The 26,628-nt window shown below is 33.9% G+C and overlaps 1 protein-coding gene across 10 annotated transcripts in view; it reads left to right on the top strand.

Annotated features, from left to right (window-relative positions):
* The window catches only part of p120ctn (adherens junction protein p120), a 443,159-nt gene that overhangs the window by 72,030 nt on the left and 344,501 nt on the right, over positions 1-26,628 (top strand). For 2 of the 10 annotated variants that reach the window (XM_085808404.1, XM_085808402.1), the window contains one exon: positions 10,914-10,956. The exons of 5 other annotated variants lie outside the window; for them this stretch is intronic. The gene's annotated coding sequence lies outside the window, so the exon portion shown is untranslated. Of the gene's footprint in view, positions 1-10,913; positions 10,997-17,932; positions 18,044-26,628 lie in introns of those variants that run through there. 3 more of the 10 variants (XM_085808403.1, XM_085808401.1, XM_085808406.1) reach the window with 2 other exon arrangements.

The raw sequence follows: 26,628 nt of genomic DNA, 5'->3' as shown, positions 1-26,628 counted from the left end.
TAAGAGGTGGCTTTTTAGCCATGAGAGAGAAAACCTTCTTGCTGCCCTGCCACGCGCGTGCTTTTCAGTCAGTTCATGTCTGCCTTTAAGGCTAGAACTTAGCTCCTGCTGATATTTGAAGACGCATTGTATTTCGCTCACTACATATGTAGCGTCAAAAGGCCAATTTTCGCGTTAATAGTCTCTGTAAGTTTGAGTTTAGTTCTTATTTAGTTAAGTTGGTTTATTTCTTATTTTTCTACGTTTACAGAGAAATCTGTATCCCGAAGTGCGGGAGCGGCTGTACGCCGTGAGAAATAAAGGGTAAAGTTAACCCTTCTTATTTGTGTTGTACCTTCTACGCACACACGAGCATAGTTTGAGTAAGCTTCCTGCTCCCATTCAGGATTACCAAATGTTTCCAAAGGCAATGCAATTAGAAGGAATAGCAGTCCTGACAAAGTATGAAAATGAAACTGAGGGATCTTGATATAGTAGCTTAATACGCAGAATGTGAGTGAGAAAGGAGCAAATGAAATTACATCACTAAGTAGTTTCAAGAGACGGCAGATATAAAATCATTCCTATTTCAACACGGCAGGAATATATTTAAATTGACGTTAATGAGGTTACGGAGAACGCTAGACCCAGAATGGAGGCAAATTTGAACGGAAAATCGTAGGTTTGGAAGGAAAGAAAGAAGAGTCTGCAACCACTGACAACTACGATTTCCTGACAGTGTATTTACAGCCATCTAAAGCAGGATGTGAAGGGGAAATGCTCGAATCCAAGGGATGATTTGTGAACTGAGAAAGCACATAAACTTCTTCACTGACACTTTTAATGACATGTATTTGGTTACAGTGGGTCGAGAGGAGGATTCAAGTGCACATGGTCTTGATTTCTGTGGGAAAACTATAGCAAAGCGAATGTTTCAGTTGCTGTATTTCGGTATTTCATGCCATTGTCACCTGGTGGGTGTCACCCAACGGGTATAGTGGTTAGTACCTGTGACTGCTGCAGCATTGAGCTCAGGTTCGTGTCCTGGAGAACTGTATATCCATGGATGTTTGTAAGCGTATAGAGTCCGTGCGGCAAGGGGGAACTCGGAATACATGGCGAGCTAGAAATCCTCTCGATAGATTGGTAGCAGGGGAAGAGGGGTAGAAGACTCTCCTTCCCCAGGTGTTGCCACTCAAAATTGGGACTGAAGCTTAACATTTAGTTAGGCCCAGCGGTACGTAATATGTACTTACGGATATACACGGAACCGGCTTGTACCTGTCAGTTAAAGGGCATTTAGGAGCATAAACAACCTTCGGGGGCGAATAACAGGGTATGCATATATATTCGCAGTAAGGGTTTACTTAGCAGTAACTATCGATTGCTTGTCATGTTCATGCATACTACGTATAATTTGAGATGTACGAAGGCATTTATTTAAGTATGACATTAATTTACGCTGTGCGGAAAAATCATCAGCTTCTTTCGGTTTGATTGATTTCTTCTATTATTTCAGTGAAACTTTGTTGCATAGGGAGGGTAAAAATTGCAATTATTCCCACGTTAATGGAAGGGCGAGTTCTACATGCCAGGAACTGTGAGTAAACGAAAACGAAAATGAAACAAAGCAATAGCGAAAAGTAATTTCCTCCGAATCTAACTGAAGAGAAGTTCACCGCCGTTAATAAATTTACTCGGAACTACAGAGCGGCAAATCGGAAATGGAACTCCAAACATCTCAAAAATGCTTCCGAATTCCAAGTGAAAAAAAAAAAAAAAAATACCGAATAGTCTGCGGTAGAAAATTTTGTCACATTCGTCAGGAGCAGTACTCCCTTCTGTTTGATTAATAAAGCAGTTCATTGTTTTTAGATACCTTTCTGATTATTATGTCCTTCCTCTGAAGCGGTATACTGCTTACATATTTCTGCTGCTATATTTGTTTGTCTGTTAAGCTAACGTTATTTCCCCACATTTGACGCAGTCGTCACCAGAGGTTTGTTTTTGACATCTTGCGAAATTAAAGGGCTTGAAATTAATGTTAATTGAAAGAAATTAGAAGCACTAATCTTGTTTCTTTCGAATACATAGTTCATGAATATACCCAGGCCGTTAGACAAGACTAATGTTATAGGGTCAGTCCATAATATCGTGCCCATTAAGAATCATATATCGTCATAGTGCGTGGAATTCACTATGACGCATTTACTAAAGCAATACGATTTTGAACCTGTTGAAACTTGTCATCGTTTGACTAACATATTATTCAGTTCATCACCAACTTTCGTAAATATTGACCGCATTTCAGTACCCACAGAAGATGAATATAGATAATCAGTACAAACGTGCTGTGCTACATTTTTTATTTTCGTGTGGTGAATCTGCCAGTTTTGCAACGATAAAAATTAAGTGTACATGCTGAACACACGATTAGTGTAAGGACTGCCCAGAAATGGTTTAAAAAATTTTAAATTGGAAAAAGCAGCATTAATGATGAACCCCGTTTAGGACGTTTTGAACTGTTAGAACCAAATCAAACGATTAATTCAGAAGTTTATAGTGAACAACTTTGCCGTCTAAACTCAGAATACGGATTTATTTGGATACGGATTTATTTGAGAAAATATTTGCATGTGGAACCGATATAATTTTTAGTTGCGATTTATCAATAGCTACTTCACTTCAGGAGTATGAATGTAACAACATTTAGTATTTAGTTAATCCACTATATTTCTAATCTTTCTTCTTCTGTCATTTTTAATTTCCTCTTCATTATCCGTAAAATGTAGAAAGCTTGAAATATCAAAAGCTTATCGCGTGGATTGGCATACTTATTGCATATCTTTTGACCAATACATATGCATTTTTGGCTTCTTCATGTGTGACATCAAGATGCATAATGCAATATAAGCTTTCATTTCATCAGAACTTACAGGAAACCACCTTTTTCTTTTTTTTTTTTCTTTTTTTTTCTTTTCTTTTCTTTTTTTTTTTTTTTTTTTTTTTTTTTTTTTTTTGTTGTTGTTACATAACCTTCTTTTTCTATCTTTTGTCTGGCATATCTATTCGTCTCTTCTACTATAGTGTCCCAAAAATCTTCATTCAAGAAAAAAAGCTGCCTGTGAGATGGCGAGACATTGTAGATAATGGAGGAAAATATATAATTGATTAAAATGTTAAATTGTGTTTTTTTATATTTAAAAATTTACCAAAAAATGCGCACGAATTTTGGACTGACCCAATAAATGCAATTTTCGATAATTTAAGTCTTTTGTTTATGATAATCATCGTACAATTTCCTGTAATAATATCTGTGAAGAGTTTTAATAATTTTTTTTTTCAAAAGTTCTTATTTTAGTCATTTATGGTTAAATTTTTATATATTTGAAGAGCGAACTAAGGTATTTTAATATGGGTCTTAGTTCATGGACTGGGGGGGGGTGCTTGAGATCTAGGGAAATGTAGTAGCAAGATCCTAAAATATGTAGAAGTAAATAAATAAGCTAAATATATTTATAAACGTTTGGTTTATTATTTCGGCATGCAAAATATTGCAGAAAATCTTCGCGAAGTTTGCAGTCGAAAAGAAAGACCTCACTGAAGAGATAGTCACTATTTAAATAAACGTTTGAATTTAAATTTCTTTTTTTCATCCTCAAAATCGTGTGGCTTCTTTCTTCACGATTGACGTTGTGTATTAAATATTTGTGGACCGAACTACACGGTAACTCAAATGTTTATTGTGACCCTGGTGTTTGCGCATCAGTGGTAATCCAACTGTCGAATATATGGTGGTTCAGCAAAATATAATATCACATTTCATATCAATAAAGTCGACAATCAATAAAATGTAAATTGATTTAATTAAATAGAATAATATCACAATCTCAGAAATCACACATTATCACTGCGTCACACCTTCCATCAACTATCTGAACACACTCGAGGGCGCTGAGAGCGCCTAGCGTTATGCGGGTCGTACCAGTGATTATGAGTAGTTTAAAATTATATAGGACTTTTTTCTGTGGAGTTAATGATTGTATGCATGCAAGTTAGACGTGAACTGGAAATGCTACATTATTTAACACTGCAAGTGTAAATGGTGACAAATATCTTGCTGCATGTTGTGTGTATGCATGTTTTGGCATTTAAAAAGTTCTTTAAATTTCTGTTTAAAGAAACTGGTAGTGTAAAAATGTGTTCACTTTTCGAAAGAGTGGCCAGAAAATCCGACGCCGATGGAATGCTTTGTTTGGTGATGCAATGCAAAAAAATAACAAACGTATGCCAGTGGTCGCGAGCCGCACGTCGTTCTTTTAGCTATTTGAGTGCGGCTTTGCCACAAATCGATTTTTACTACGTACGGGAGGGTAGGGTTGGGTATCATTTGGGTTGACATACCCCAGGGCCGATGGCCTCGGGTTCGAATCTCAGAGAAGGCATGTATGTTTGTAAGCTGTGCGACAATGGTGCACTCAGACTACACGCTGAGTAAAAGTTTTCTCGAGAGGTTGGTAAAAGAGGGGTGGTAGACCATCCGATTACTTCCGGGGTGTCCTTCTAATGACTAAACTTCTGAAAATTTCATGGCATGTGAATGGCTTCATCTATGTGAATGATGATTTGCCCTGCAGAGATGCAAACCATTTATTGTTGAACCCATGTTGGAAATTCTTGCGAAATAATGGAAGTTTATAACAGTCAGTATCTGTCAATCTGTGACAGTCAGTCAACATCTGTTTTAAAAAGGTCTAAAATTTCTCGTCCCTTTTTTTTTTTTTTTTCTTGTAAAACTAACATAATTTTCTCACAAGTGTAAATTTGCTCCTTAAATTCGTATAGTTGAATTCTCAGATGCATGTGCACGTTTGTGCCTTTTATGTATTCAGCAAAATGTACCTGAATGTAATTTTTTTTGTATCCTTCATCAGGAAACAGTTTTTGATTCTCAGTGTAGCAGGAATCAAGTAGCTAGAAGTTTAGTTATTTTTCCTTCAAATGTACGAGTATTTTAATAAATGTAGTGACATTTCTTAGGAATTTCTCTCCTCAAAGGTACCGATGGAATATAGACTCTCGTACTTTCTTTTAATTTAAGTAATTTAACCTATTTTTTAGCCATTAATCTGTTGATGAAACATTCTGTCTGTGTAGATTAACGTTTAAATTGTGTAAATCGTTTATTTATATAAATAAACGTTAACTGCAGTTTTTTTCAGTCTGAACAGGTTAGGCAGAGAAGTATTTAAAAACTTGACGTTTTTATGCAATTTGCTTCGAATTCACATCGTTTTCTTTGTTTTGTTTATCTCGCACGAGTTTTTTTTATATTTTTTTGAGGGGGGACGAGGAGTTAGTTTAATACGTTTGCATTTGTTTGATAAGAAAACTAGTTATTAGAGGTTTATTTTATGTAAGTTCTGTATATTCATCTGCATAACAATGCCTGGAAGATGTATTGTGTATGCTTACTGTCTCTTCATAACCTTGTGAAATGTTTAGTAAGTTATCTCTAGAAGGTAAAAGATAACATAGGAACATTTGAACGTAATTCGCTGCTTTCCATTGAATTTTTCTGAGCCTGAGAAAAAACGAAACTCAACAGTTTTACTTATATTGGTGATAACATATATCAAGATTATTTATAGCTGAAGCATGGAAAGCTTCATCTTATCTTCTTATCTGGACTTCGCAGAACTCCCGGTTTCACGACTTTTTTGCCTGCTGGGACTTGAAGCTTAGAGATGGCGAAGAAGCAAAAAAGTAATTATCATGAGAAGAAACTAAGACTCTAAATAACATATTGGCAAATTCTTTCAGAGTCGAGCTAGAAACGTTTGATCAGTTTCAAAAGAGCATGTAACAATATTTTGCAATTAACGTCTACGAAAGATTTTATTTTTCTAGTTTCGTAAAGGATGGACATGCCAGAAAACATTTCTTTAACATCTTTGGTGCTTTGCATTAAATTATTTAAATTCGAAGTGCATTTAATATATTATTTAACATTCTGACGTAAGCCGTATTTCAAGCAGGATTTGATTTCAAATATTGGAAATCTGTGTAGAATCATCTCGAATATTCAAATAAATTTCTAAAATATTCTGAATGTAAGGATGAGGATTTAAGGATTGTTGTTTTGATTTAACTATAGTCTGGTAAATGCACTGATGCTGTTTCCAATAAAAAGAAACCAGCATTTTATGAAATCCTCTCCCCGCCCGCCAGTACCGAGGAATAAGAGGGAGAAGGCTTTGCAAATGCAAAATCTTGTTTTCAGTTGAAAATTTGGAAGGATTGCTTTTCAAAAATGTGTTGCTTGCTTTAAAAGTATTTATTATAATGCCGTCGATTACATATTAGAAAACCTGTTTGGTTCTGGTTCCAAAATATGGCAGGCTTTATGAAGGAGCTTCGCTCACAATATGATATAGAGAAACGCTTTTGTCATGGATCAGGTAAAATGCCGTTTGCGGTTTTAGCATTTACCACATAGTACTGTGTTTACTGTTTATAAAAGAAAGACGGGCAGTGTTCAGGAAATTAAAAAAAGTCCTTTTAAATAAATCATTTTTCCACACTTGAGAGAGCTTTGAAAGAAATTTCAGTTCATTTTGTTAGTTTATTTCTTCTGCAACTCAAAATATTTCACTTACATATCTCTCTCTTTTAAGATAAAAAAATTCGTTTTAATCATACTTAACAGGAGAGATTTAAATGCGATTGTTTATAATGCCATTGATTTAACGTAATTTATTAATAATGTAATGGTTCGTGTCGGCGGTATTTTTCATAGTTACTAGCATAGGGTATTTCAGTGTTTAATACTGATCAAGAAAATTACTTTGTGCAAATACTGATCAAGAAAATTACTTTGTGCAAATACTGATCAAGAAAATTACTTTGTGCAAATACTGATCAAGAAAATTACTTTGTGCAAATACTGATCAAGAAAATTACTTTGTGCAAATACTGATCAAGAAAATTACTTTTTGATCAAGAAAATTACTTTGTACAAAAACTTCAATATTACCATGTTTTACATAATTTTAAAGACTTTTTAAATATCGGAAAGTTTAAGAATAGTTTGTGCTAAACGGACATAATAATTGTTGATATTCGAGATTTAAGTTCTCATTCGCGAACAAAATATAAGGACTGTGGGTAAATAACGCAACGTCAGTTTAAAGAAAATACAGTACTATCGTCAAAAAGAATTTTAAAGTTTACCATGTCAACCATAATAAATTCGTGGCATTAACCTAAGTCATTAGCTGTGAATTCGATGATTTATTTTTTCACTGACTTCCATTGTGTTAAATAATTTTATCGCTATTGATTAGCTTCTGGACTTCTATTTATTAAAAAATTGTATATAAACTTATAGACTTGTTTTGGAAGCATAAACTAGATCCAAACTCTGACGGACGTAGAGCAAATTGTTGCCATGTCTGAAGTAACAATACAGACTTGAAATGGTTTAAACAAATCTTAATTTAAAAAAAAAAACAGGACTTGAACATTAACGTACGTCTTGTGCTTAACAAAAAGAACCACTGTTTGTGGCGATGAAACTAAAGTAACAATCAAATTCGAATTTAAAACATAGACGACTCGTCAAAGACTACACAGTTAAATTTAAATTTAGTTGGTTCAAAAAAATAAAATTAAGCTGTAAGTTGCATGTAAATTAAAGTAAAAATCATGCTGCTTCAAAACTGTAACCGGCGTAACAATTTAAATATTAAAAACAACGCAAAGCCGAATAATTACAAACTTATCAGAGGTATCAGAACTAAAGTAACGTGGCCTCGAGAGGCAAAAACGCGCTGTGTATTACAACTACAATAGAAAAACCTCAGCTTAAATACTGTCTATTTCAGTGTACATTGCAGTGAGAAAATGGGAAAGAAAAGTTATATAATAAAAATTTTAGTCATAATAGCTGGTTAATTTCAAATAATAATCCTACAGCCTGACGATAAATAATATTTACTGAGAGAGGGAAGTAATTAGATTTATTGAAAATTCTCTGTGCCCTTCCATCTTATAATACACAAGAAATATTCCCAACAATGCTTTACATTTTGTTTTAGTGCATGATTTAAATACTACATAAACAAATCTAAAGGAGTCTTGTGAAAGCTGCTTTCGACTCCATAATGTAGATAAGAGTATGTTACTGTATCTACTTTTTCATTTTAATTTGCCTTATGTATGTATTTCTCCCACAGCACGTTGAAAGAAATTCATTAGTATGCGCCAAAACAGCTTGATTGGTATGTTAATGTCCTTGTTTTGCATGCGGCTTTTCCGATGAGATCTTCAAGCACCAGTTTTGGTCACCTGTCCTCCATCTCTAGCCCCGTAAACTTGTTTTTGTACGTAGTATGCAATCACATGCTAATCACGTGCGATTTCTTCCCTTGTGGGGTTGTAACATTGCAGATTTTTAATTCTTTCATTAATAGAAGATGTGTTCGAATGCTACGTCGAATCGTCATTACAAATGCGTGTTTTTATGTGGAGGGTGGTTTTGGTGCAATGCATTAATCACACGAGAAGTTAATCACATAATGTGTTTACACTGGTTATTACACTGTATAAAGTTGCTGGCAGGAGCTTGGAGAATAGAATCGTATGTATTTGACGTTTCCTTTGAATAGATACGAGATACTTCTAAGCGACTTTATTTGGGAATTGCGATGAAAAGCTTGTTTTACATTGAGTCCAGTGAGGAAATCGGTGAATTTCAGTAGATCTGAAGGTAAATCAGAATTTCTGTTTTCGGTTAATGTGTAGACTAGATATAGTTTAAAGGAATGGGAACAAATGAATGTAAGAATTTTTTTCCGTCTGTAGTCGCTAGTATTCGCCCTACTCGGTTTATAAGAATTTGCCGATTACCTTTTTATTACAAAGGAGAAATCGAAATTTCCTTTGCCTACCTTATCACAGAAATTTCCGAACATTTGATCTTAAGTCAAATATTGCAAATAAAAAAATAATAACAATAAAGAAATAATACTATTTATAGATATTGAGAACGAATTACTCTTTGATGTTTCAGTCTTCTAAAATTCAGTTTAAGGAAAATACGATAAAGCCTCCCCCCATTTGAGAAAATAAGTTACTAGCCTCTTTAATTATATATTTTCAAGGTTTCATAGTTTAGAATTGACTACTGTAGAAGTTCTATTTAAAGTAGAGCATTTGCATTCAAGATATTTTTTATTAGTGTTGTTATTAGTTAGTCAAGTTATTTTATAAAATATTAGAAGTGTATGTATGAAATGGGAAAAGAAGCTTATTTGTACGCACATATGCTGCATGCACACATAATCGTACTTATTCTTATAAGTAACATAAACTAATGTGCAGTGTATAATATATATTAAGTATAATATGTAACGTATGCAGCTCATTACAAGATCCTAAAAATGAATTTTAGAAAAACGTTGCATGATCGTGAATCATTAGCGATTGAACTTGCAGAAATTCGAGACGAAATTTTTGAAAAGGTAATACAAAAGGCTGTCTCTTTTTGAAAAAATTGGGTGTTGATGCAACAGTCCATGTTAGGAGACGCCGAAAAATACGCGGAGAATTGCCTAGAGATGTTGGCTTTCCACAGAAAGTGAAATTTCTCCCTTTATGAAAAATGTTTCTGATCTACTGCAGCAGGAAATAAGTGCACTATTCACACGACTAAGTGATTTTAATTCCAAATTTGGATATTTGCTGAACGTTGAAAACCTATTAAAGAAGAATAATCGTTATAATGATCTTGAAAATAATTGTACAAATTTGGTTGAATTTTATAATACAGATTTTAATGGAACAAAATTCTATGGAACAAAACTTTAATGGAACAAAACTAAAACAAATATATGACTGGAAGATGTTACACCGCAGTAGAAAAGAAATTGAACCTAAAATTCCATTAGAGCTTCTTAACTTTACAATCTCGTACGAAGAAAATGTTTTTCCTAACCGGAGAGTCGCTCTTTAAATACTCCTTACAATTTCAGTATCAACTTGCTAGATGTGAACGTTCGTTCAGCAAATAAAAATTAATTTTAGCATATCTACAGTCAATGATGGGACAAGATCACTTACGTAGCCTAGCATTTTTAAATGTGGAAAGAGAAAAATTTGAAATGATCGACTTTGAATTTGCTTCATCGAAGGCAAGAAAAATGTATACACAATAATTAATTGTATGATTTTTTAAAAACAGTTGCTATTTATTTTACATATATATATTTTTAACTAATTCTGAATGAGCGTATGTCTGACTTTTCTACTGACACAGACACATTTCCGAATCCAGTCCTAGTCTTGATTTTTTTAACTAGATTTTTTGTCTCAAAGCTAGCCTGTAATCGCTAGAATGTGTATACCATTTATCCCGAAACACTGTATAGCATTTTGTAGAACTTGTAGTTAGGTAGTAACTATTCGTAATTATATTGTAGAGCATTTTAAGGCAGATACGGCATTTTATTATTATTATTATTATTATTTGTATTATATTCTTATTACGAGTATATATTACTATGTTTTTTTTTTGGGGGGGGGGCGACGATACCTTTTTGGCGCTACGCCACTGAGCGCATTTTAAGGGATGTTTATGGCACGATCGTAACTTCAGCAGAGCCTCTTGCAGTGACTTTTATTTGAAAACCGCCTCAGTAATAAACATACATTGTTTTACTAGATGTTTGTTTTAAATATCATCTAATTGTTCCCAGCTTAATTTTAACCGATTTTCATTTTCCCCATTCCATACCATTTGCAAATTCATATTTAATTTATATATCTGGTCTTTATTTGCATGTTCTTTTAACTTCAAGCTGAATTTTATTGATAAAAATCTGTATCTTTTATTATATTTTCGTCTCTTTATTAAGTCTTATATTTTTTTACAGGTAAATACTTTAAAGCTCACTGAAGAATCTACCTGCCTCCTAGGTATTTTACTTTCAACTCAGTCCTTTAAGTAGAGATAAATGTAAGTCATGTTAATATGTGTCTTCGAAGAATAACAAATATTTTTTTGAATACGTAAAATCAAGAACGCTAGAACTTTTTTTTTTTTTCAATCTTTCATTGCTTTTTGCCTTAAGAACATAATGCAATTTCCTAAAAAATTCTTTGGTCTTCAAATAAAATAAAAAATATATTCTTAATGATTTACATCATTTTCATCATTGCTTACTGATATGTTTATCATTTCGTTAAGAGAGGATTTTGCTCGACTGTTTTCTCAATCATTCTCCCTAAACTATGTGGACAAGTCATATAAATATGTGAAAACATAAATTTTAAAAAAAATAAGTGGTTTAATTAAGATATAAACAAACTTTTTCACATTGAGAGCCTTGAGGAACCTCACTTTTTTTTTCTTTAAATAATTTAGTTTATTTCACGTAATGTAAGTCAGCTATTTATTAAACTAAGAATCCCTCCAAAGAGACATCGCAAGTTGTTTATCATTTTAAAATGCGCAAACGTTTTAATAGTAATTCTTGAGGATTAACGATGTTTATTTAATATAAAATAAAATATTAACATTTTGTTCCTTAAATATGAATTTTCTGGCTTAGAAAACTCTTGTAAGCTTTTTGAGGATTAGATAATTATTTCTTTGCGGAGATTGGAGCGTGGTACAATATTTATCTTTAGTACTTGTTGCGAAAATTAGCGAATTTTTGTTTTCAGCTGTAGAATTAAATCTCGAGATTTCTTTGAAGCTCGCTGAAATGGGCAATAAACAGTGCTCGAAGTTTTTAAATATTTTGCGTACTTTGGGCATGAAATGGTCTGCTGCGAATTACTCTGTTTACTATACCATTACCGATGTTTTCATATTCATTCAAATAGTTTTGAACGCACGCAGAATAAGTCTATTTTCACCTAAGTATAGTTTATATAGGATTGTTTTCAGCGAAATTTCTAAGGCTTTTCTTTTGTTTTTTTATTGGCTTTAAACGTTGTTGATGTAATTATAAGTGTTTATACTATAGCTTTTTTGTTCTTAATTGCGCATTTAGAATGCTTTACAATATTTTTGTAAATAATGTTATTTAGGGTATGCCTGTAAGATTCGCATTCTCTGTTGTGATATTTTGAACCAAATAAAATTTGTAAATTTCTTTCCGTTTCAAATTCAAAACTGATTTTGTACCGCTACAGTAGTTCAATTGCGCATTTAGACCTATTTAGTGTCAAGTAATCTTGTAAGTTCCTTTTACTTTTATATTACTTGCTGTTGGAAGTGCTTTCAAAATTTAATTTGTTATACATAAATTACATCGTAATATATTTTTAAAATTGTTTCCTGATTTCGGTGTCATTTCATACTCCACCTTTCTGTTAAGTATTTCAGAATTCAACGAAAATCAAAAAAAGAATTAATGACAAATCTACTAAAGTGAATGTATACATTTCTTTATATTTATTAATTTAAAATAGCATTTTCTTATAGAAGTAAGACGTGGGAAAAGTCTTTCTGATAAGTGCTTCATTTGTCTAGCCTATCGAACTCCAATTCCTGAAAACTGTACCTTGACATTTGGGTTGAAAACATAGTTGAGAGAAATTAATGACTTTGCGTGACTTCTTCCATTTGAGCCCCCTTGCATCCCCCTCACATACGAGGCGTCGGTACAGCTCTGTACATTATTAGAGCATCTCCCCCCCCCGAGAGCATAGCGTTTGTTTAATTCTTTATTCGTTTCGTCCGTAATCCCTCCTCTTTGTATCATTTTTTTTTGCTCTCGTTGTAAATTAGATTCTTACACTTCTCAAAAAGTTCATTCTCCTCTTCATAGAACATGGTTAAAAAGAGGGAAAGGAAAGAAAATACGGTGAAAGAGCGAAGCTAAATCTAGCATTCGATGAAATATGACTTTTGAAAACATGTTTCTGCCGTATTCTAAAATAAGCGAAAGAGGGAAAAAAATTCGCCATAAAATAAAAACTGATAGATGTTGTTCCAGGCTACATTATGAGCAGGCATTTTCATATTCTTTTTGCATATTTGGATCGTTTCTCTCTCTCTCTCTCTCTCACACACAAACACAAAGAGACATATATATATATATATATATATATATACACGCGCACAGGCAGACTTTTTAAAATGGTGTACAAAACTTGGATTACTCAACTTTAATCTTCTTCTCTAGATCAGCAATAAGCCAAGCGTATTTTCATGGCGCAGAAAAGAATAAAATTCTGACATCAGCAATTTTCACTGTTCTTTCTTTTCTTCATTGCTTTCTGTTCTGCAGCTTCTGTATGTTTTTTAGTTTTTGGTGAATGGCAGCGGTTTTGCAGATTGAGGCAGTTTTTTTTCCCCTCCGAATAAAGCATGCAGAGTTCACTTTGATTTGAAATTTCGTTCCGTTTTCTTCGGAAAGTGCCTTTTGTTTCTCCATTCGAAATTTGACATGTGAAGTCTCTGCATTGGCTCCAGTATTCATTCGTTCTTCACTCTACTCTTCCATTCATTCAATTTCTTTCGCTTCTCTGGCCAGCTACTCTGATTTCGTGGTAATTGTTTTCATGAATAAATAGGCTCATTGTTTGAGTAAGCTTTACTTTAAAGCCCGTTGCTCTCTTTTTTTTTTTTTTTTTTTTGGTTGTTTGTGTGTGTGTGTGTGTAATCAAAAGCAGCCGTAAATGTTTTAGTTGCTGTTAAGAAACGCATACTGGAGTTTTCGTAAGAGTTTGTATGTTCGCTAATCAAAATTCCTCCTCGTCCTCCTGCTCCTGAATATATAACATATATATATATAATATATTCAGGAGCAGGAGGAGGAATTTTGATTGCGTATAAATGCTGATCCATAATAACTAGAAAAAAATTGGAGGCGAATGCAGATTAAATCAGTTTTATTTTCAACGACATGTTACAGCTACACACAAGTCGTCACATTAAATGCGCCTGTTCCAAAAGGCTTACATTTTAGATAAATTTGCAATAAGAAAGAAAGAACAGACAGACTGCAGTCCAGCTAAGGCAAAGCGTAGAAAGCAAATGCGTAATGTTCAGGATGAAATCTTAAATCAAATTGAGTTAGTTTTGGTTCTCAAAGCATTCTGATTGGGCAGTTAATATTGCTGTAAAATTACAGTTGTACTTTTATTTACATCATCATAATTACGTAAGAATAATATGACATAGATTTTTCTCGAAATGATTGAAATGATGAAAAGAAAGAGATTACTATTTTTAGAATAAAGGGAAATTAATTTACGCTGCTAATTTAATCTTTTACATATTCTTTATTTTTCTTACATGTATGTAGTATATATGAAGTGTACATATAGCAGTGTATACACACACAACTCATCGGATAGCTTCTCCATGTCTCTGTTTTTCCTCTCTGTTTTTATCTTTGCATTTTTTACTATTCTCTCCCTTCCGCTTGTCTTTTTTCCTCAATAAAGTCTTGCATTTTCTTTAAATTCCATGCTAATGTTTTTTTTTTCCTTTTTTTTTTATCAGGGTCGAAATTCGAATGCTTATTTCTGATTGAACTACTTCTAAAAGCGTGTATTCTTCTAAAACTTAGTTAATGCATTTAGTCTTTCATAATAAACATGGATTGTATTGTTGGATTTCTATTAAACTAATGGTGCTTTGGGATTATTTGCCGAAAGAAACTTCTTCTCTACCCCTTTAGTCGGAGAAGGTCGTTGGCTATCATTGAAAGGATATAATTACGTAGTTGCTCGAATTAAATTACTTCGACATCTCTATTTTGCATAAGTACTAGTCTGAGTACAGATCGAGGAATGGAATCGAATTTGTTTTTGTGTCTCCGTCTGATCATTCCCCCATTTAGCGCTGTGTCCCGATTCTGTTTTAATCTATGTTACTTTGATTAAAATGTTAAAATAATTGCGACGCTAAAATACTTAAAATCATTTGCTACAGTAGTTATGACTTGTATTGATTGTATTTAGCAGAGATTAAAAAATGGGAGGAAAAGGTTTTTTTTTTTAATTTACTCATTTCAAAATGAATATGATTCGTGTTCATTTTTAATTCCAGATTTAGTTAGAATAAGATCTGTAAAAATATTAATTGAAAAACACACGCAGTTTGGTTAAGTGATGGTATAAGAAGGTTTGGTCGCATCGGTCAGATCTGCCACCAAGCGTATCAAAATACCTGCTTTTGGATTAAAATCATTTCATCATTATTTAGCCTGTTCTGATAACATAGTTAGTGTAACTTGCCGAGAAGCAAAATTTTTCATTTTCCTAAAAAATTTGAAGCTTTTATTGAATAGATTAGTGATGCAAAATATATTCAAAAATGTATTAAATTTATTATGGAAATCAAAGTTAAAAATATTTTTAAAATGCTTAGGCTAATTTTAATTCACTTCAATTTATTGCACCCATAAGCATGAAAAAACAAATTAGACATCTAAAGGATGAGGCATGGCAACAGCTCTCAGCACTGGAAGCTTGCCACTCCAGAGAGATGATGGATGTTTTGGTTATAATTGGAAGAAGTTTTAATAATAAAATTTTGCTAATGTCCTTCTGTCCATATTTCGTCATTTAATTCTGCATTTTCACAGTTTTCGCTTTCTTAAGATTGGGGATGTTATGCAAGACCATTCTTTTCATTTAGGATATTTTTTCCTATGGGCTTTAATCCTTATGCGTAAACATAAAATTTTAAGGTAGGAAAGACGGCTAATTGGTGCTCTTAATAAATTTTTAATTTAACTTTTTACTTGATTTTGCTATTTTTAATATTTTATAAAGGTTTTTCCTTTTCGATTTTATTTTCTGACTTAATTTGCAGTAGGTTGTAAGAACTACTATGTAATACTAAGGTATATGATTTATTACTGTGATATTTATTTACTTCAGTATTTACTTCGGTGAATTCTCAAATCTTACGCTCAAAATCGACAAAAATTGTTGCTGAATGCGAAATTAGTTTAAAAGTACTTATGATTTCGTTTCGGATTGAAACATTCATCCTCCCCCTCTCTAAATCTAATTCAAATTTTTTTTTTTCGGTTTTACATAAAACTTTTTTTATGTAAAAAATTTGTACATAAAATTTCGTGTCGTGCTAGTGCTAAAATTTTATGTAAAAAAATTTACATAAAATTTCTGACATAAATTTTTTTTTTTTCTTACATAAAATTTTTTTTTCGTTTTTTTTTTTCCGGTTTTCGGTGCATACAGAGTTATACAGATACGGATCCTACATACGGATTTTTATGTCATATGGCCCCTCCATACGACATAAAAATTTTCAAATTTTTAAGTTTGGGCTAAAAAAATAAAGTAGACTGAAACGATTCCAAAAATATACAATTTATGCATGTTTTTGATATTTTAAAAGACTGAATTCTTTCATTAAAAATTGTAAACAAGCACTAGCACGACCACCTGTTTAAAAGGAATGTTTTAGGGAAATCTGTAGGGTTTTTAAAAAATTTATTTATTTTTAAGTAATATCCGATTGTGTACTAAGTTTTATTTATTTGAACTTCTGGATAGTTCTAATTTTTGGGGAGGAAGGGGGAGATTAGTGCGTGAAATATTACATGGGGTGCTTGTTTTGAAAATTTTCATTCGCTATTCATTGTTTGGAAATTTTTACTTTGCAAAGTATATGCATAGTTGCTTCGGTTAGTTTTCAAAACTTAAAGGGTTTGAATTAGAAAACATGCATACTGTGCTATTATATGGCTCTCTCCTTTTATTTGCCTTATTTTTAAAAATTATATCTACCAATGTGTTTACTATATTTTGCGTTTGTTTATTAGTCCTCATATCTGAAGGCTTTTAAAAATTCGTCATAGCTGATAGAGAATTTCTTGAGCAAATAAAGCATGACTCAAATTATTAGTTTAAATAATAGTTTATGTATATTTTTCTTTTTTATAGTTATGTCACAATTATTGAGATTTTGAAAAGAAGGTGATGATATTAAGACTACTTGAGATTCTGAATATGAATTGAAGCAATTTATTAAACTGATGTGTACTTCAGTAGTGAAGCTCAGTAATCCCAGAACTGACTTGAATGTCATAGAGTTTAAAGGTTATAGTTATTTGATTATGGTAAAACATACAAGAGCTATCTGCCTAAGTGATGGGATGCCTTCGCGGAGGACTTTGTTAGGGAAACTAACTCATATGCACGTTACACACGAGCAAAACAATTACACAGCCAGCCCATTCGCCCGGTTAGAACCCAGGTCGAAAAAACAGTATTCAACAACCTTAAGCGCTTGACCCATAGAATTTAAAGATTTAAGGAATATCAACACCTCCCATGTGAAATCAAAATTTGGGGGGGGGGGGAGGAGTTTTCGAAGTATTCAAGCAGAACTATATTACATGGCTTGGTTAATTGGTTTATTTGATTATGGCAAAGTACGCTAGGGCTCTTTCCTAAAGGGGAGAGATGCTTTCTTAGAGGACTATAAAGGAAACTGGCTCGAACCCACGCTACACTTGGGGACAACCGCGAAAAATGCAGCCAGCCCGTTCGCCTGGAATAGAACCCAGGTCAAACTACGAGCGTTTAACGACTTTACCGCTCGGCTGGTGGTGGACCTAATATATCACATGGCATTGATAAAATTTACTGATGCGTAACACAGCCTGGTAGGAAATATATTTTTAAATAATAAACCAATATTTAAGGAGCTCAGGAGTAGTTTTGCTTTTAAAATTTCCCTTTACATCATAAGCCTTGGTATTTATTTTTCTTATAAACCTGCTTCAAATCATAATAAAAGTAACCCAGCTTTCAGCTCCTGTATTTCCCTCGTTCTTCACGTAATGGAGCCAGATGTCGCGATAGAAGGAATTCCTGGCTCTGCGCCAGCAAGGAAAGTTAACAAGAACTCAAAGCAGTTTGAGGATGACACCGTGTGCCTTTGAATTCTCGGACTCAGTGACCCAAATCGCCAAGTTTTGCGCTTAGTACTTTCGTTTTATTTTCTCGTCCCATTGTTTCACACTTGATGAGAGAGAATGAAACAACTCTTCATATCGACTTTTAAGTGAGTGATTTCGGTTGTGCATTTTGTGTTTTAAGTTCCCCTTCGCTGTCATTTACGGGAGCATTAATGTTTAGCGTCGGTTCGCGTAAGCAGTTATTATCGGTTGCAGCTTAAATAATGCGGAACTTTGATTGAAACAGTGTGATTTTATGTAACAGCACGATTTTTAAGTAAAGCGCATTACTACAAAATGTCCGATAGCAATGTAAATTTTTGTTTATTATTTCCTTTATATTCTTTTTTGTTTTATAGACTCCATTTTTCTTCCGATAGTTAGTAATTAGTTAATAACAAACAACGCAGTGATGACTATCTGCTTAGGCAGAACGTGATGAAAAACTTATGCAGCCATTATTTACTACAGCAAGAATCGAATCTTGGAAGAATTAGCGGTGTTCAGGTATTGTTAACCATTGAGCCATTTGTGGACATATTTCTTTTCAAAAGTCTAGGGAAATAAATATAAATTAGTGTGACTAAGCCGTCATGTATAATATACTAACTACGAGGCAGTTTCCTTCAGAAAATCGTCCTCTAAAGCATCCTTTCCCTCAGTCGAATAACCTCAGTTAAATTTTCGCAGTTTAAGCTGTATTCTTGGAGATAAGCCACTTCTGATTCTGATGAATTTTCATGATACTGGTAATTTGATTAGTTTGCCATCTCAATTCTTTACAATCCTGGATGTTGCTAAATAGTTTTAAGGCGTTTTATTTCTATAGCATTATTCACCAGGTGACTCGCGAATGATTTTACTTTATTATATAACCATGTATTCATTATATTGTTTTTTAGTATTAGCTTAAAACGGAAATATTTTTACGTGACTTCAATGACCACGATTGAAGTAGTTCCAAAAGTAGGTGGATTGTCTTCATGGAAAGTTTTTTTTTTTTTTTTTTTTTTTTTTACGGGAAATGACTCGTTTTCACGTTACATATATATGGAAAATCCCAATTAGCGAGTCTTTTCGTTAAGAAATATATGTGAATATGAATATATGTAAATTTTTGTAAAATAGGATTTAAAAAAAATTGCGGCAAACTCAGACAGATGAAAAGAAATTCTTAGCGTCCTAAATTCATTATCAAACGTTTTAAACAAACTCACAATACTCGTGTAGTAATTCCCCCCCCCCAAATGAGCGACTATATCGAGATATTTAAAAGATGCTGTATTTTCTAATCAAATGGTTCATTTCTTGCTTTCAATAAGAGTTTAAAATACGAAATTTTACTGAACATTAATCCCGTTTGACGTTAAAAAAAATATTATGTGAGGGAAAATAATTGCTGCATGAAAACATGCGTTATTTTATGCATGGGGAAGTTGAATTTGTGAAACGAATGATGTTGTTATACTAATTTAACTATTATCACAAGGAGTTAACCAGCTTTTCTATTATTGCTCATGACCTTAAACTGTCTATACTATGTAAACATATAAATATCTAAATTACGATTAAAATAGTTATATTCAGAGCATTAAAATATTTATGCTAAAAAAACATACTTCAGCTATAATCCGTTACATAGAATCAAGGAAAGTTTGAAAAATGCACATACAAAAATATGACAAATTTAAAAAAAATATTTAATATTTCAGCGCCTAGACTTCTAAATAGATGTAGTAACTTATAACATCGAAATTAATTTTCTAATAAACTTTCGTCGCTTAATAAATTTTCTTTAAATTCTCTATATTTAAACTGGGATCTAAGTGGTAAATAATAAGTGATAAATAAGTGGTAATCGTAGTTGAATCCTATTTAAACTGGATCCTAATTGCCACAACTTAGCATCCGCGTGATTGATTAGTTTTCTGCTTGGTCTTAATTTAGAAGTTGAATTAACGAATATATGTTAAAAGTGGACGGGCAGCTTTTTTATATTTAACTTGGAATGCCAACCGTTAGTGTGATTATTAGTTCTCTGACTCCATTAATTGAGAAGTGATTCCAGATATTTCTTAATGATATCCAGAGGTTCACCAGCGGCCGAGCGGTAAAGTCGCTGAACACTGGTAGTTCGGTCCGAGGTTCGAATCCCGCGAACAAGCTGGCTGCATATATCACATGCAGCCAGCTTTCATGGTTTTCATGGTTTTCCCCATGTGTAATGTGTATACGAGACAGTTCCCTTAGAAAGTCCTCCACGAAGGCATCCCTGCCCTTAGGCAGATAGCCCTAATGTGCTTTGCCATAATTAAATAAACCAAACCAACCAAACCGACCTGGGTTCGATTCAAAGTGAACGAGCTGGCTGCATGGGTGTTTTCGAGGTTTTCCTCATGTGTAACGGGCATACGAGCCAGTTTTCCTTAAAAATTCCTCCACGAAGGCATCCCTTCCCTTAGGCAGATAGCTCTTGCGTGCTTTGCCTTAATTAAATAAACCAAAACCAAAGCAATCCAGATATTTCTGTAAAAAGGAAATAGTTAAGACTTAGAAATAAAATTACCCTTCATTTAAAATAGTTTTTCATTTAGACTCTTTCAGGTTTTTTTTTTCGGGGGGGGGGTTCGTTTGTTAATGTAAGTAATTTTAATTCATAGAACATGTTTCTAAGTTTGTGCGATACCTAACAGTAAATTCTTAATATTACAATCCTTCTGAAACACAGTGTAAAGAAAGAGAAATGTGTAAAGAAAGAGATTTTTCTTAAGTTCACTTTTAAGTGATACCTGAACAAAAATTAGGTGATATATGTATCACCCTTTGTAACACAAGAGGCTGAGATTGTTAGAACAACGAGAAAACTAGGTGAAAGGCACTCCTCCGCGGGTGATAAGGGGAAGAAAAGAGGGCGAAAGGATATATAAACCCAGATAGAAGGACATTGGAGGAACTAGGAGGGGATTTTCCTTCGTAGGTGTCAAGGGTTAAAGGCGTCTCGGATGAAATTTGGGAGAATCGACATCATCTACAGATTGTGTGTATAATAAAAAGACGAAGTGAAAATTAATACATGTTCAGTTTTTAAATTTTTATTTATTTTCATCCGTATTGTGTGAAGCTATTTCTGTTCATTTTTAACGCTCTTGCTGCTTCTTTTTATCCCCCTATTTAAATGGAAGGAATTGTTTTTTCACTTTCTCGTCTCTCTTCTATTGCGCTGTGGTTCATTCTACTGCGAAATCAACCATAAAAAGCACCTGTGATTTTTTGTAGAAGACTGCTGTTACGTGTTTTGGTCTTAGATTATTTATCGCGAGCGGTAATTGAAAGCGCTAATGCATCTGTCTCGGTATGCGAGTGTGTGTATGTATGCGAGGTTTTGTTGTGTTCGCTTTGCATTATATTTTCCGGGGAATGAGAAACCGATTTTAATCCGAGTTCCCCATTCTTTTCATTCTGTCATGTTTTATTCAGCAGTTGTCCATTCACATTCCCAACCCATTTCTAACCAATCGATAAATCAGTTTTCCCTCCCTTCCGGGAATTTCTAGGAATGAAGAAGGGAAGAAGCATTCAATCGTTTGCTTTAATTTTGTTTTGAAATTAGATAAAAATCGCAAGTAAATGGGTGGTTTGGAGAAAAGGATGAGGAGAACCAAAACTAAGCTACTATTCTATTTATGAAGAAAGGAATGATTTTTCTTTCCTCTCTCCGTTTTTATTAAAAACACTTTCCTGAAGCTATTTGGGATGCAGTTTTTATAACAGCCGATCTGTGAAAATGCTTTATAGTTGGAACGAGTTTTATTTGCGTGTTTCGATAAATAATGTGCGAAAAGAATCCCTTCTCCACCGCGCAGCAAAATAAAGAATTGTCAATAAACATGAAAATATTGACAAATTACTGAATTATTTAACTTTTTCCCGTGTAACTGAATTAAAACATACGTTATATTAAAGTAAAATATTTATACGCATAACATTGTACCTTTTTTACTTCCTTGTGCGAAGTAAAGAAGTTATTGTAATCGCGAAAAATTTCGGGTATCATATTTCAACGAATATATCCATTTCGACCGCTTTCGGAACCATTTGAAAGATGTTTTTGCTTGATATCTGTACGTACGGGCAGAATAAAGGACTGTTTTTTTGCCAAAACCGATTGTTAACGTACGTACGTATGTCTCTCGCTTAACTCAAGAACGAGTAGCCGTAGAACGTTGAAATTTTCTATATGAGACTCTTATAACATGTAGTTATGTACCTCCCTTAAGTGGCGAGTTAAGCCTATCGAATTGCTATTTGTTTGCATTTGTATTTCTAAGTAGAATGGTGAATTAAGTTGCACCAACTTCAGTGTCTTCTTTCCCAGTAGTATCAAAAAATAACCTTCAGTTTAGTGCTCCAAAAATTTTGTCTTCCTGCCCGCTGGCAAAATTGTGAGTTTTCGCACATTGTGAGCACTAATGCTATTTGCAAAAATTCTGTAACTGTTTTTAACTGTGTTTGATGTTTTAAAAGTTTTTCTGCGTTTGACAATTTTTAATGAAGATGCTTTGAGTTTTTATATATTTTGCCTTGCCGCGAAGTGAGAACTGAATTGATTAAATGAGAAATTTATTTGTGATGAAATTCATGGAGATATATTTAAATGAAGTGCAGCAAAAAATGTGTTTAATTTAATATGCCTTACAGGGAAGTCATGGCTTGTCTTCAGATTTTTTTACTTCTGTAAAATACGCGTTGTAGTGTACGCTTGCTTCGCCGAATGCAAATAGGCAACCAAAATTAGCATCAAATTCCGCAAATAGTTTTCCGTATTGAACTTCTGTATTACAAAACTAATCTTCATTACTACGTGTATTTAAATTCTTCAAATGAGTTTGGGTTTTCTCATTTATCTTGTAAATGAATATCGTGCTCTGTCACATGCTAATCACTCTTTCTCCCAATTTGAAGTCATTGTGGTGGCATCGTGCCAGCGAGTTGAGAGTTTCTTGTTGTTGCGCTGTCAGAGAATTAATTGATTATTGAAGCTTAATTAGAAGACCTGGGCTGCAAGTATATACATCTCCGTATAGTTTCGCTACAACAATAACATTTTATATTGTTGTAATGAATGAAACATGAGCGATTATCTTTTGTCACTTTCCACCGGCTGTGTTTTTCATTATTGGCTGTTAAGAACATTTAGGAGACAATACGTCCGTGACAGCATTTGTTTAAACTCTCTAGACGAAATGTTGCGTAGGAACGTGGTTAATGTTACGTAACGTCTAACGTTGCTTTTAGCTAGAGCTTTGGATAAATCTTGTGAATGCCATGCGCATGAAGATAAATTATAGTAGATTGTTTAAGTTAATATAAATCACCAGCGCGAGAAATGGGAAAACAAAGATTTGACCCAACGAAGCATTTTTCTCTTATTCAGAAGTTATCTTTGAAGGATTAGTTATGCATGAAAAGGGTCATAATATGTAGAAATGGTCATGTATATTATAAATAAGAATTTTATTTCAAATATTCTTTGAAGGTAAATGTTTCGCTGGAAAATTTTGGAATCTTTTTTTAAGCGGAATCATTAGATATTCATAAAATGTAAGTCTAGATATCATCGTTCATTTACATAAGCGATAATAATATACTACACTTATTGCAGTTATTGTAGCAAAGTAATTTCAATTATACAGAAAGAAATGAGACTGATTCCATAAAATTCATTTATTTGAAGCTAATTTTTACAGACTTAATATTCTTCAATATAGCCTCGTCCTGCATTAATACAGCGTTGCTAACGAATCTGCCACCCACTGATGCCCGCGTGGAAGTCTTCAGCTGAAATGCTGTTCAGAATGCTCGTTAAGTTTTTTTGCAAGTTCTCCAGATTGTCAAAACGGTGATCTTTTAAGCTGGATTTTAACCGAGGAAATAGAAAAAAAGTCTGGCGGTTACAGATCGGGGCTGTACGGTGGTTGGGGCAGCGTCGCAAAGCTATGTTTTGCCAGGAACTGAGTCACTTTGAAGGATGTGTGGACCCATGCATTATCGTGGTGCAGAATCCAATTGTCTGTAAGCTCCGGGTGGACGCGCGCGATTCGATTCCTCAACTTTTGAAGCACCTTCTTTGTAAAAATCTGCATTAACTCTCTGTCCAGGTGGCAAGAACTCTTTGTGCACCATTCTGTTGGTGTCAAAGAAGGCATTGAGCATGAACTTCAGTTTTGATTTGCTCATTCTAGCCTTCTTTTGACGAGGAGATTGGGGCGTGTGCTACTCTGCACTCTAGTCTCTTTGTTTCGGGATCATACTGAAATATCCATGTTCCGTCACCGATAATCTCTCGCTTCAAAAACATTAGGGCCACTTGTTTTTTCACGCGAAATCGACTCGCGGCTTTCTTTTTATCTGTTGGTCAAAATCCTTGGAACCAGCTCGGAACAAATTTTCTGCGTTTGAAGTTCTTCCCTGACGACTTGATGCACAATCGATTTTTAAGTCCCAAAGTCTCCGCAATCATTCGGACATTCATCCGACGACCAGAGTCGAAAAACGCTTTTAAGTTTAGCCACATTGTCTCAAGTTCGGAGAACTTGATGGATGCCCAACGTATTGTTCGTCATCGACGTCTTCTCTTCCGTCTTTGAAGGCTTTGTGCCATCTAGGACAAAGAATCCTTCCTTCTTATAACATGAGTAGCGTCTCAATAGCCGATTTGTTTAGTTTTACACAAAACTTCAAGGCATACCACTGCTCGACGTTCTGCTGCATTCTGAAATCCTAACAGCCACTTTCATACGCGTGTCTGCCTCACGAGCAATCCGTACTCTGCAAAGGCTCCAGGCCAACTTTTTTCCGCCAGACTCTGTAAATGACAGCCCCCGCCACGCGTACCACCAAGAAACTCCACCCCTTTCCCCTTGTACTTGGCGCGAATACTTCAGGCTCATTACTTTCTGGACAGACACCGTACATTAATTATCGGCTTTTTAAAAATAAATTTCACAGTTAACAAAGAGCATGAAATCTCTGGCGTTTAATAGTTTCTCGACACGATCGCTACAATTTTATGAAAGGCCGAATACGGCTTCAGTGATTTTAAGGATGTGTGAAAGCTATTCCAGTCGAATATTAGTAGCACAAATGTATACGGGGCAGAATGTTATAGCTTTGGCTGTAGTCTAACAGGGAATAGTGTATGCGTGTAAAAGAGTAACAAAAAATAAGACTTATTTCTTTAAACTTAGAAGATATTTTATGTTTACTAATAAATTATTATGATTAAAATCTTTACCATAACTTCTCTTTTCCGTAATCGTCTTTAGAATGCAAATTAGTTGTTTGTGTACTTAAGCTGAGAGTTTGAATGTTTAGATCAGAACTTCTGGCAGCCTTGTCTAAATGTTACTTAGTATCGCTAGCTCTGCCAAGTTTTATTCCGGCTTTAGCATCTTTCTAGCTGACGTTTAAATATGTTCCTTTAACTACTGTCTTGGGACAGCTTAACTAGTTTATTTTATGTTGTAGTCTCAGAATACGTTACTTACATTTGAATTTAACTTTATCTCATGTTAATTTAAGTACAATTTAAGTAACTATTAGCATGCTTAAGATCAGTACTTAAGGAAATAAAGCTTGCCTTTTCGAGTAGTCATTATCTCTAAAACTTGAATGTTCCTACAAATATCATATAAAATAGAAACTTCTTGAAACCTTTCAGATGTAAAAATTCACACTGAAATATAAATAAATAATACAAAAATTGTGATTGATATATGAATAAGTTAATGAAACAATCCTGCGTCAAATAAAGGTAATTATTGAAGTTCCTTGCCGAGAAAAATAAATGAGCCGATATTCTCTTTGATTCTAGGCCCTCAGAAATTGTTCTCTGCATTCAGACCTGAGTGAACAACATATGCAAAATATACTGTAAATTCCATCTGGAAAAGGAAATCGCAAACATTCGCATACAACAGAAAAATTTCGAGAACCATATAGATTTTTTTCATGGAACTCTTCCATTCGTAGTGCTGAAACTTTTTCCATAAAATTCTCTACTAAACTTCGAATTGGAAATGAATGTTTATTTAGAAAAATTGTACAAGCCAAAATCTGTAATCGAGCTGTGCTCGGGCGAATTTGAAATACTCTTTGTATTATCGCTATTGGAAATAGTTAATTCATAGTAAATATATAGCCCACCAGCGGCCGAGCGGTAAAGTCGCTGAACACTGGTAGTTCGGTCCGAGGTTCGAATCTCTCGAACGGGCCGGCTGCACGGGCGTTTTCGTGGTTTTCCCCGTGTGTAACGTGTATTCGAGCCGGTTTCCCTTAGAAAGACCTCCACGAAGGCATCCCTCCCCTTAGGCAGATAGCCCTAGTGTGCTTTGCCATAATTAAATACCCCCCCCCCCTAAAAAACACAAATCATAGTAAATATATAAAGGTGACTTTATATTTGCTTAGTAATGCTCTTATTTATAAGTAGTGAAGAATTTGTATGCTGTATTATCTACAATCAGACTTCCCCCCCTAATCTCTAATAATCGCGCTAGGAATTTTTGAGGATTTTAAAAGATAAATTATTAAACTAATTTGGTGGGGATGTGATTTCGATGTGATATTGTGTTTGATGTATCTTTTTCTATCAAATGGAACGCAGTAATGCGAAGTTTTAGTACAGTGCATT

This window comes from Stegodyphus dumicola, chromosome X1 (assembly GCF_044657685.1).
Source record: "Stegodyphus dumicola isolate Sdum_Otavi_A_Nest chromosome X1, ASM4465768v1".
NCBI classification, from domain to species: domain Eukaryota; kingdom Metazoa; phylum Arthropoda; class Arachnida; order Araneae; family Eresidae; genus Stegodyphus; species Stegodyphus dumicola.
This window is presented reverse-complemented; position numbering and strand designations above follow the sequence as displayed.